Source organism: Hemiscyllium ocellatum, unplaced genomic scaffold (assembly GCF_020745735.1).
Source record: "Hemiscyllium ocellatum isolate sHemOce1 unplaced genomic scaffold, sHemOce1.pat.X.cur. scaffold_262_pat_ctg1, whole genome shotgun sequence".
Lineage (NCBI taxonomy): Eukaryota > Metazoa > Chordata > Chondrichthyes > Orectolobiformes > Hemiscylliidae > Hemiscyllium > Hemiscyllium ocellatum.
In genome coordinates, this window is record NW_026868150.1 from 580,301 (window position 1) to 592,964 (window position 12,664).

At 44.7% G+C, this 12,664-nt stretch overlaps 4 non-coding genes across 4 annotated transcripts; all 4 read right to left on the reverse strand.

Moving 5' to 3' along the window:
• Positions 1–952: 952 nt before the first annotated feature.
• trnal-aag (transfer RNA leucine (anticodon AAG)) lies at positions 953–1,034 on the reverse strand. The gene has a single exon. It is a non-coding gene; the product is annotated as a tRNA-Leu (tRNA).
• A 2,840-nt stretch (positions 1,035–3,874) lies between these two features.
• trnal-aag (transfer RNA leucine (anticodon AAG)) lies at positions 3,875–3,956 on the reverse strand. Its single transcript has one exon. It is a non-coding gene; the product is annotated as a tRNA-Leu (tRNA).
• A 1,691-nt stretch (positions 3,957–5,647) lies between these two features.
• On the reverse strand, positions 5,648–5,729 carry trnal-aag (transfer RNA leucine (anticodon AAG)). The gene has a single exon. It is a non-coding gene; the product is annotated as a tRNA-Leu (tRNA).
• Positions 5,730–11,491: 5,762 nt separating this feature from the next.
• trnal-aag (transfer RNA leucine (anticodon AAG)) lies at positions 11,492–11,573 on the reverse strand. The gene has a single exon. It is a non-coding gene; the product is annotated as a tRNA-Leu (tRNA).
• Between the last annotated feature and the right edge of the window lie 1,091 nt (positions 11,574–12,664).

The following is a 12,664-nucleotide window of genomic DNA, read 5'->3' on the forward strand; positions in this document are numbered from 1 at the left end:
CCCAATAACGTTGTGTTGCTTACACCAGCTTTAAAAGGATAGCTTTTTAGCCGAGATGGCCGTCGCAGTCTGTGGCACAATCTTTAGTCTGTTCGACTGCTCACTGGAAAGGTAGTATTGTGAAACAATGCACAAACGAAGGACTTCCTTACTTTTGCTCCGACTGACCATACTCTGTGAAATTTTCCCAGATTCTCAGTTGAGGAGTTTTTGCAGCTGGAAATTATCTCAGAAAGCCTGTTAATTCGTAATGTATTGAACGAATCGCAAAACAGAAAACATTTGACACGCAACACAAACAAAACTGGCAAACCAAATGCATTTTCGGATACAGTGAGCATGAATGCTAAATGTGAGACACTCCGAGGGCATGAGCCATAAAGTAATCTCACAACTAACATCAGGGCAATTCCAAACTACTCTTTCAATGATACTTGAGCCTCAGTGCACCACCATATCACAGACAATGCTGAAAAGAGAGAAAGAAAGAACATAATAAGAATAGGCCACAAAAAGTGAATTTCACCAATCACAGTCTCGATTAGATGACCTTTCCCTTCCGGTGTCTCCGGGACGGAAACGATGGAAATTGGAGAAATTCAATAACATATGACATCAAAATTCATCGGAACGATTTTCCCATTCGCCAGAAAGCCAAGTAACGATGAATCGATTCACCGCAGGACTTTGTTTCACAACAGCGATGAAATAGCAGTCTCCATTCGGTTCCAGTAAAATCTCAACATGCTTGGAACATAAAGCAACAGTAGAGCTGTTCTGCAATTTTCCACAGGGGAGGCGAACACGATCAAGACAGCATAGACAATTTGGCACTTTCCCACTACACATTTAATTCCCCGGGAAGCTAATCAAATTTTTTTGGGAACAGAAGTACAGCGGGAATGGCAACGGCATTTTAACAAGCTGTGTCGTTGCAACTGAACAGTAGAAATGGCAGTGGTGGGATTCGAACCCACGCCCCTGTCGAGATTGGAGCCTTAATCCAGCGCCTTAGACCGCTCGGCCACACTACCATCTGCGCGGCCGCCCCATTTTCTTGCATTTCCAATTGAGCTCCTGCATGACAACAGATGGAAAGTCACGTGAAATGGGTTCCATGATTCCTCTCCGACTCGCACGGCTGCTTGGATGTGCCGGCTACAATATCAATTTCGCAACAAATAATGATAGCTCATCAATCCGGATAAAAATCAATGGTAAGCTGAGGCTATCTTCTCAGACTCTTTTCAGCTACAAATGTATCTGTGAGTGCGTGAGCAAACATGTTCGCTTATGATTTGGTCAAATAACCATGAACTGCTTGACATTACTGCAATTTCGATTCTTACTTTGCTAAATGATTTCACCCATTGCTCGAAACAGGACAACTTTCACGTTTACACGGAACATGAAACACACCGGACTACAGGGAAAATGCACAACGCTGAGCAGGCCGTGTTCCACATCATACCGTGCAGCATAGTTTCAGTCACTGTGTCTGTTTTGCAGAATAAGAGTCCCAAAGAATGTTCTCCAGCCTAAAAGCGGAGGTAGCATTACAATCCGAGAACGACAGATCACAGTGTGAGGATGCTCTGACCTCGGGGCCATTTCGAGATGCCACTTTCCTTGCCTTTTACCTAAACCGTGCAATTGGCTGCAGGAATGTTCACACCTGGACATGAGTCACATCGATACAACTGAGTTGGAAACCTGCGTGGGAATCGACGAGAAGCGACTCAATGAATCTTGCTAAATTCCATGGTGCTTATTAGAAATGCAGTTTCTGTTCACCTCAATTTAAAAGGCAGTTTTTGAACATAGTAACTGAAATCAAAAGCTAATTATCTCACCCCACCCCCGACTCCGGGAGAGGTGCTAACTGCACTTGATTGCTTTTTGTTCTCGATGTGAAGAGCTCTCACGCCTGAGTCACCTTCACGCCTCTTGTTGCTGAGTGACTCAAAAAGAAGGAGTTTCACCAGAGCTGCAACTGCCTCACTTTCCCAGTCGCTCTCCCCGTTGACATTTTCCTGCTCATCAGTGATTTAAAGAAAAGCAAAAGGATGCGATGTTATTCTGCAGCCTCTTTGTCGATTCCTCCGTTTAAATTCCAACATGGCTTAGATCTCGGGGCGCACCTTAATACTAGCTTTGAAAGCACAGGTCCAGAGCTTCCTCTGAGAGCGCAATTTCTTTCATTGCTGTTGCTGATTGAATGAGCCACTAACGTGCGAACTGCTCCAAAACATGATTCAGGACCTCTGGTGCCAATTCTCGCACTTTGAATAACGACAGACAGCTTCCAAATGAGGCCTTTCAGATACGACTTTGGGGTACATTTGGCAGACAGAATAGTTCAGGAATCCGTGGTGCACTGTGACACCAGCGCATCACCTTCTTCCCTGTCTTTGAACCGGGCCGCCTCAGCAAGGAATGCAAATGCAGTATTGCTCTTCGTGGAAGGATCGGTAACTACACTCTCCAACTGAATGGCACATGATCAGAAGCAGTTTGTAGAATATCTTTACAATGCTCTGCACAGTAATCAAATGGAAATGCATTGCATTTCACTACGAGAGCAGATTTGTTCAAGCAAATTCGAAGGCAGGTTTGCAGATGGGAAAGCAAGCAGGAAAGCTCCGTTCTTGTCCATGTAAAAGGCTGCAGATGAAGAACAAAACAGTTTCGACCGCGGGAACCTATCTTGCGGAAGGTGAACGTGCTGATCACTATGCTACAGAAACAAGCCCACAGCCGCCCCTGCTGCAGCTCAGTGGTATCCGACACTGAAAGTTGAAGACATTCTACCTTTCACCTTTCTGTTTCCAAATGCTCGTTGTTTCATGGGAGTTGTTTAATTTTGGCTGTGTGGTATGCATGGACGAGATACACCGAAGTATCTGTTTTCACCCGGTGTAGCCCAATAACGTTGTGTTGCTTACACCAGCTTTAAAAGGATAGCTTTTTAGCCGAGATGGCCGTCGCAGTCTGTGGCACAATCTTTAGTCTGTTCGACTGCTCACTGGAAAGGTAGTATTGTGAAACACTGCAGAAACGAAGGACTTCCTTACTTTTGCTCCGACTGACCATACTCTGTGAAATTTTCCCAGATTCTCAGTTGAGGAGTTTTTGCAGCTGGAAATTATCTCAGAAAGCCTGTTAATTCGTAATGTATTGAACGAATCGCAAAACAGAAAACATTTGACACGCAACACAAACAAAACTGGCAAACCAAATGCATTTTCAGATACAGTGAGCATGAATGCTAAATGTGAGACACTCCGAGGGCATGAGCCATAAAGTAATCTCACAACTAACATCAGGGCAATTCCAAACTACTCTTTCAATGATACTTGAGCCTCAGTGCACCACCATATCACAGACAATGCTGAAAAGAGAGAAAGAAAGAACATAATACGAATAGGCCACAAAAAGTGAATTTCACCAATCACAGTCTCGATTAGATGACCTTTCCCTTCCGGTGTCTCCGGGACGGAAACGAAGGAAATTGGAGAAATTCAATAACATATGACATCAAAATTCATCGGAACGATTTTCCCATTCGCCAGAAAGCCAAGTAACGATGAATCGACTCACCGCAGGACTTTGTGTCACAACAGCGATGAAATAGCAGTCTCCATTCGGTTCCAGTAAAATCTCAACATGCTTGGAACATAAAGCAACAGTAGAGCGGTTCTGCACTTTTCCACGCGGGAGGCGAACACGATCAAGACAGCATAGACAATTTGGCACTTTCCCACTACACATTTAATTCCCCGGGAAGCAAATCAAATTTTTGTGTGAACAGAAGTACAGCGGGAATGGAAACGGCATTTTAACAAGCTGTGTCGTTGCAACTGAACAGTAGAAGTGGTAGTGGTGGGATTCGAACCCACGCCCCTGTCGAGACTGGAGCCTTAATCCAGCGCCTTAGACCGCTCGGCCACACGAACAGCGACGCTGCAACCACATTTTCTTGCATTTCCAATTGAGCTCCTGCATGACAACAGATGGAAAGTCACGTGAAATGGGCTCCATGATTCCTCTCCGACTCGCACGGCTGCTTGGATGTGCCGGCTACAATATCAATTTCGCAACAAATAATGATAGCTCATCAATCCGGATAAAAATCAATGGTAAGCTGAGGCTATCTTCTCAGACTCTTTTCAGCTACAAATGTATCTGTGAGTGCGTGAGGAGCAAGGAATGCAAATGCAGTATTGCTCTTCGTGGAAGGATCGGTAACTACACTCTCCAACTGAATGGCACATGATCAGAAGCAGTTTGTAGAATATCTTTACAATGCTCTGCACAGTAATCAAATGGAAATGCATTGTATTTCACTACGAGAGCAGATTTGTTCAAGCAAATTCGAAGGCAGGTTTGCAGATTGGAAAGCAAGCAGGGAAGCTCAGATCTTGTCCATGTAAAAGGCTGCAGATGAAGAACAAAACAGTTTCGACCGCGGGAACCTATTTTGCGGAAGGTGAACGTGCTGATCACTATGCTACAGAAACAAGCCCACAGCCGCCCCTGCTGCAGCTCAGTGGTATCCGACACTGAAAGGTGAAGACATTCTACCTTTCACCTTTCTGTTTCCAAATGCTCGTTGTTTCATGGGAGTTGTTTAATTTTGGCTGTGTGGTATGCATGGACGAGATACACCGAAGTATCTGTTTTCACCCGGTGTAGCCCAATAACGTTGTGTTGCTTACACCAGCTTTAAAAGGATAGCTTTTTAGCCGAGATGGCCGTCGCAGTCTGTGGCACAATCTTTAGTCTGTTCGACTGCTCACTGGAAAGGTAGTATTGTGAAACACTGCAGAAACGAAGGACTTCCTTACTTTTGCTCCGACTGACCATACTCTGTGAAATTTTCCCAGATTCTCAGTTGAGGAGTTTTTGCAGCTGGAAATTATCTCAGAAAGCCTGTTAATTCGTAATGTATTGAACGAATCGCAAAACAGAAAACATTTGACACGCAACACAAACAAAACTGGCAAACCAAATGCATTTTCGGATACAGTGAGCATGAATGCTAAATGTGAGACACTCCGAGGGCATGAGCCATAAAGTAATCTCACAACTAACATCAGGGCAATTCCAAACTACTCTTTCAATGATACTTGAGCCTCAGTGCACCACCATATCACAGACAATGCTGAAAAGAGAGAAAGAAAGAACATAATAAGAATAGGCCACAAAAAGTGAATTTCACCAATCACAGTCTCGATTAGATGACCTTTCCCTTCCGGTGTCTCCGGGACGGAAACGAAGGAAATTGGAGAAATTCAATAACATATGACATCAAAATTCATCGGAACGATTTTCCCATTCGCCAGCAAGCCAAGTAACGATGAATCGACTCACCGCAGGACTTTGTTTCACAACAGCGATGAAATAGCAGTCTCCATTCGGTTCCAGTAAAATCTCAACATGCTTGGAACATAAAGCAACAGTAGAGCTGTTCTGCAATTTTCCACGCGGGAGGCGAACACGATCAAGACAGCATAGACAATTTGGCACTTTCCCACTACACATTTAATTCCCCGGGAAGCTAATCAAATTTTTCTGTGAACAGAAGTACAGCGGGAATGGCAACGGCATTTTAACAAGCTGTGTCGTTGCAACTGAACAGTAGAAATGGCAGTGGTGGGATTCGAACCAACCCCCCTGTCGAGACTGGAGCCTTAATCCAGCGCCTTAGACCGCTCGGCCACACTACCATCTGCTCTGCCGCCCCATTTTCTTGTATTTCCAATTGAGCTCCTGCATGACAACAGATGGAAAGTCACGTGAAATGGGTTCCATGATTCCTCTCCGACTCGCACGGCTGCTTGGATGTGCCGGCTACAATATCAATTTCGCAACAAATAATGATAGCTCATCAATCCGGATAAAAATCAATGGTAAGCTGAGGCTATCTTCTCAGACTCTTTTCAGCTACAAATGTATCTGTGAGTGCGTGAGCAAACATGTTCGCTTATGATTTGGTCAAATAACCATGAACTGCTTGACATTACTGCAATTTCGATTCTTACTTTGCTAAATGATTTCACCCATTGCTCGAAACAGGACAACTTTCACGTTTACACGGAACATGAAACACACCGGACTACAGGGAAAATGCACAACGCTGAGCAGGCCGTGTTCCACATCATACCGTGCAGCATAGTTTCAGTCACTGTGTCTGTTTTGCAGAATAAGAGTCCCAAAGAATGTTCTCCAGCCTAAAAGCGGAGGTAGCATTACAATCCGAGAACGACAGATCACAGTGTGAGGATGCTCTGACCTCGGGGCCATTTCGAGATGCCACTTTCCTTGCCTTTTACCTAAACCGTGCAATTGGCTGCAGGAATGTTCACACCTGGACATGAGTCACATCGATACAACTGAGTTGGAAACCTGCGTGGGAATCGACGAGAAGCGACTCAATGAATCTTGCTAAATTCCATGGTGCTTATTAGAAATGCAGTTTCTGTTCACCTCAATTTAAAAGGCAGTTTTTGAACATAGTAACTGAAATCAAAAGCTAATTATCTCACCCCACCCCCGACTCCGGGAGAGGTGCTAACTGCACTTGATTGCTTTTTGTTCTCGATGTGAAGAGCTCTCACGCCTGAGTCACCTTCACGCCTCTTGTTGCTGAGTGACTCAAAAAGAAGGAGTTTCACCAGAGCTGCAACTGCCTCACTTTCCCAGTCGCTCTCCCCGTTGACATTTTCCTGCTCATCAGTGATTTAAAGAAAAGCAAAAGGATGCGATGTTATTCTGCAGCCTCTTTGTCGATTCCTCCGTTTAAATTCCAACATGGCTTAGATCTCGGGGCGCACCTTAATACTAGCTTTGAAAGCACAGGTCCAGAGCTTCCTCTGAGAGCGCAATTTCTTTCATTGCTGTTGCTGATTGAATGAGCCACTAACGTGCGAACTGCTCCAAAACATGATTCAGGACCTCTGGTGCCAATTCTCGCACTTTGAATAACGACAGACAGCTTCCAAATGAGGTCTTTCAGATACGACTTTGGGGTACATTTGGCAGACAGAATAGTTCAGGAATCCGTGGTGCACTGTGACACCAGCGCATCACCTTCTTCCCTGTCTTTGAACCGGGCCGCCTCAGCAAGGAATGCAAATGCAGTATTGCTCTTCGTGGAAGGATCGGTAACTACACTCTCCAACTGAATGGCACATGATCAGAAGCAGTTTGTAGAATATCTTTACAATGCTCTGCACAGTAATCAAATGGAAATGCATTGCATTTCACTACGAGAGCAGATTTGTTCAAGCAAATTCGAAGGCAGGTTTGCAGATGGGAAAGCAAGCAGGAAAGCTCCGTTCTTGTCCATGTAAAAGGCTGCAGATGAAGAACAAAACAGTTTCGACCGCGGGAACCTATCTTGCGGAAGGTGAACGTGCTGATCACTATGCTACAGAAACAAGCCCACAGCCGCCCCTGCTGCAGCTCAGTGGTATCCGACACTGAAAGTTGAAGACATTCTACCTTTCACCTTTCTGTTTCCAAATGCTCGTTGTTTCATGGGAGTTGTTTAATTTTGGCTGTGTGGTATGCATGGACGAGATACACCGAAGTATCTGTTTTCACCCGGTGTAGCCCAATAACGTTGTGTTGCTTACACCAGCTTTAAAAGGATAGCTTTTTAGCCGAGATGGCCGTCGCAGTCTGTGGCACAATCTTTAGTCTGTTCGACTGCTCACTGGAAAGGTAGTATTGTGAAACACTGCAGAAACGAAGGACTTCCTTACTTTTGCTCCGACTGACCATACTCTGTGAAATTTTCCCAGATTCTCAGTTGAGGAGTTTTTGCAGCTGGAAATTATCTCAGAAATCCTGTTAATTCGTAATGTATTGAACGAATCGCAAAACAGAAAACATTTGACACGCAACACAAACAAAACTGGCAAACCAAATGCATTTTCAGATACAGTGAGCATGAATGCTAAATGTGAGACACTCCGAGGGCATGAGCCATAAAGTAATCTCACAACTAACATCAGGGCAATTCCAAACTACTCTTTCAATGATACTTGAGCCTCAGTGCACCACCATATCACAGACAATGCTGAAAAGAGAGAAAGAAAGAACATAATACGAATAGGCCACAAAAAGTGAATTTCACCAATCACAGTCTCGATTAGATGACCTTTCCCTTCCGGTGTCTCCGGGACGGAAACGAAGGAAATTGGAGAAATTCAATAACATATGACATCAAAATTCATCGGAACGATTTTCCCATTCGCCAGAAAGCCAAGTAACGATGAATCGACTCACCGCAGGACTTTGTTTCACAACAGCGATGAAATAGCAGTCTCCATTCGGTTCCAGTAAAATCTCAACATGCTTGGAACATAAAGCAACAGTAGAGCTGTTCTGCATTTTTCCACGCGGGAGGCGAACACGATCAAGACAGCATAGACAATTTGGCACTTTCCCACTACACATTTAATTCCCCGGGAAGCTAATCAAATTTTCTTGTGAACAGAAGTACAGCGGGAATGGAAACGGCATTTTAACAAGCTGTGTCGTTGCCACTGAACAGTAGAAATGGCAGCGGTGGGATTCGAACCCACGCCCTTGTCGAGACTGGAGCCTTAATCCACCGCCGTAGACCGCTCGGCCATACTACCAGCTGCGCTGCAACCCCATTTTCTTGCATTTCCAATTGAGCTCCTGCATGACAACAGATGGAAAGTCACGTGAAATGGGTTCCATGATTCCTCTCCGACTCGCACGGCTGCTTGGATGTGCCGGCTACAATATCAATTTCGCAACAAATAATGATAGCTCATCAATCCGGATAAAAATCAATGGTAAGCTGAGGCTATCTTCTCAGACTCTTTTCAGCTACAAATGTATCTGTGAGTGCGTGAGCAAACATGTTCGCTTATGATTTGGTCAAATAACCATGAACTGCTTGACATTACTGCAATTTCGATTCTTACTTTGCTAAATGATTTCACCCATTGCTCGAAACAGGACAACTTTCACGTTTACACGGAACATGAAACACACCGGACTACAGGGAAAATGCACAAAGCTGAGCAGGCCGTGTTCCACATCATACCGTGCAGCATAGTTTCAGTCACTGTGTCTGTTTTGCAGAATAAGAGTCCCAAAGAATGTTCTCCAGCCTAAAAGCGGAGGTAGCATTACAATCCGAGAACGACAGATCACAGTGTGAGGATACTCTGACCTCGGGGCCAGTTCGAGATGCCACTTTCCTTGCCTTTTACCTAAACCGTGCAATTGGCTGCAGGGATGTTCACACCTGGACATGAGTCACATCGATACAACTGAGTTGGAAACCTGCGTGGGAATCGACGAGAAGCGACTCAATAAATCTTGCTAAATTCCAGGGTGCTTATTAGAAATGCAGTTTCTGTTCACCTCAATTTAAAAGGCAGTTTTTGAACATAGTAACTGAAATCAAAAGCTAATTATCTCTCCCCACCCCCAACTCCGGGAGAGGTGCTAACTGCACTTGATTGCTTTTTGTTCTCGATGTGAAGAGCTCTCACGCCTGAGTCACCTTCACGCCTCTTGTTGCTGAGTGACTCAAAAAGAAGGAGTTTCACCAGAGCTGCAACTGCCTCACTTTCCCAGTCGCTCTCCCCGTTGACATTTTCCTGCTCATCAGTGATTTAAAGAAAAGCAAAAGGATGCGATGTTATTCTGCAGCCTCTTTGTCGATTCCTCCGTTTAAATTCCAACATGGCTTAGATCTCGGGGCGCACCTTAATACTAGCTTTGAAAGCACAGGTCCAGAGCTTCCTCTGAGAGTGCAATTTCTTTCATTGCTGTTGCTGATTGAATGAGCCACTAACGTGCGAACTGCTCCAAAACATGATTCAGGACCTCTGGTGCCAATTCTCGCACTTTGAATAACGACAGACAGCTTCCAAATGAGGCCTTTCAGATACGACTTTGGGGTACATTTGGCAGACAGAATAGTTCAGGAATCCGTGGTGCACTGTGACACCAGCGCATCACCTTCTTCCGTGTCTTTGAACCGGGCCGCCTCAGCAAGGAATGCAAATGCAGTATTGCTCTTCGTGGAAGGATCGGTAACTACACTCTCCAACTGAATGGCACATGATCAGAAGCAGTTTGTAGAATATCTTTACAATGCTCTGCACAGTAATCAAATGGAAATGCATTGCATTTCACTACGAGAGCAGATTTGTTCAAGCAAATTCGAAGGCAGGTTTGCAGATTGGAAAGCAAGCAGGGAAGCTCAGATCTTGTCCATGTTAAAGGCTGCAGATGAAGAACAAAACAGTTTCGACCGCGGGAACCTATCTTGCGGAAGGTGAACGTGCTGATCACTATGCTACAGAAACAAGCCCACAGCCGCCCCTGCTGCAGCTCAGTGGTATCCGACACTGAAAGGTGAAGACATTCTACCTTTCACCTTTCTGTTTCCAAATGCTCGTTGTTTCATGGGAGTTGTTTAATTTTGGCTGTGTGGTATGCATGGACGAGATACACCGAAGTATCTGTTTTCACCCGGTGTAGCCCAATAACGTTGTGTTGCTTACACCAGCTTTAAAAGGATAGCTTTTTAGCCGAGATGGCCGTCGCAGTCTGTGGCACAATCTTTAGTCTGTTCGACTGCTCACTGGAAAGGTAGTATTGTGAAACACTGCAGAAACGAAGGACTTCCTTACTTTTGCTCCGACTGACCATACTCTGTGAAATTTTCCCAGATTCTCAGTTGAGGAGTTTTTGCAGCTGGAAATTATCTCAGAAAGCCTGTTAATTCGTAATGTATTGAACGAATCGCAAAACAGAAAACATTTGACACGCAACACAAACAAAACTGGCAAACCAAATGCATTTTCAGATACAGTGAGCATGAATGCTAAATGTGAGACACTCCGAGGGCATGAGCCATAAAGTAATCTCACAACTAACATCAGGGCAATTCCAAACTACTCTTTCAATGATACTTGAGCCTCAGTGCACCACCATATCACAGACAATGCTGAAAAGAGAGAAAGAAAGAACATAATAAGAATAGGCCACAAAAAGTGAATTTCACCAATCACAGTCTCGATTAGATGACCTTTCCCTTCCGGTGTCTCCGGGACGGAAACGAAGGAAATTGGAGAAATTCAATAACATATGACATCAAAATTCATCGGAACGATTTTCCCATTCGCCAGAAAGCCAAGTAACGATGAATCGACTCACCGCAGGACTTTGTTTCACAACAGCGATGAAATAGCAGTCTCCATTCGGTTCCAGTAAAATCTCAACATGCTTGGAACATAAAGCAACAGGAGAGCGGTTCTGCAATTTTCCACGCGGGAGGCGAACACGATCAAGACAGCATAGACAATTTGGCACTTTCCCACTACACATTTAATTCCCCGGGAAGCAAATCAAATTTTTTTGTGAACAGAAGTACAGCGGGAATGGAAACGGCATTTCAACAAGCTGTGTCGTTGCAACTGAACAGTAGAAATGGCAGTGGCGGGATTCGAACCCACGCCCTTGTCGAGACTGGAGCCTTAATCCAGCGCCTTAGACCGCTCTGCCACACTACCAGCTGCGCTGCAACCTCAATTTCTTGCATTTCCAATTGAGCTCCTGCATGACAACAGATGGAAAGTCACGTGAAATGGGTTCCATGATTCCTCTCCGACTCGCACGGCTGCTTGGATGTGCCGGCTACAATATCAATTTCGCAACAAATAATGATAGCTCATCAATCCGGATAAAAATCAATGGTAAGCTGAGGCTATCTTCTCAGACTCTTTTCAGCTACAAATGTATCTGTAAGTGCATGAGCAAACATGTTCGCTTATGATTTGGTCAAATAACCATGAACTGCTTGACATTACTGCAATTTCGATTCTTACTTTGCTAAATGATTTCACCCATTGCTCGAAACAGGACAACTTTCACGTTTACACGGAACATGAAACACACCGGACTACAGGGAAAATGCACAAAGCTGAGCAGGCCGTGTTCCACATCATACCGTGCAGCATAGTTTCAGTCACTGTGTCTGTTTTGCAGAATAAGAGTCCCAAAGAATGTTCTCCAGCCTAAAAGCGGAGGTAGCATTACAATCCGAGAACGACAGATCACAGTGTGAGGATGCTCTGACCTCGGGGCCAGTTCGAGATGCCACTTTCCTTGCCTTTTACCTAAACCGTGCAATTGGCTGCAGGGATGTTCACACCTGGACATGAGCCACATCGATACAACTGAGTTGGAAACCTGCGTGGGAATCGACGAGAAGCGACTCAATAAATCTTGCTAAATTCCATGGTGCTTATTAGAAATGCAGTTTCTGTTCACCTCAATTTAAAAGGCAGTTTTTGAACATAGTAACTGAAATCAAAAGCTAATTATCTCACCCAACCCCCACTCCGGGAGAGGTGCTAACTGCACTTGATTGCTTTTTGTTCTCGATGTGAAGAGCTCTCACGCCTGAGTCACCTTCACGCCTCTTGTTGCTGAGTGACTCACAAAGAAGGAGTTTCACTAGAGCTGCAACTGCCTCACTTTCCCACTCACTTATCTTTCACCTTTCTGTTTCCAACAGGTCATTGTTGTCCAGGGTAATTGACATCTTGAAAAGGTTAAACAAATGACAGTTGAAATTGGTGACAAAATAGAGCCAAGGATG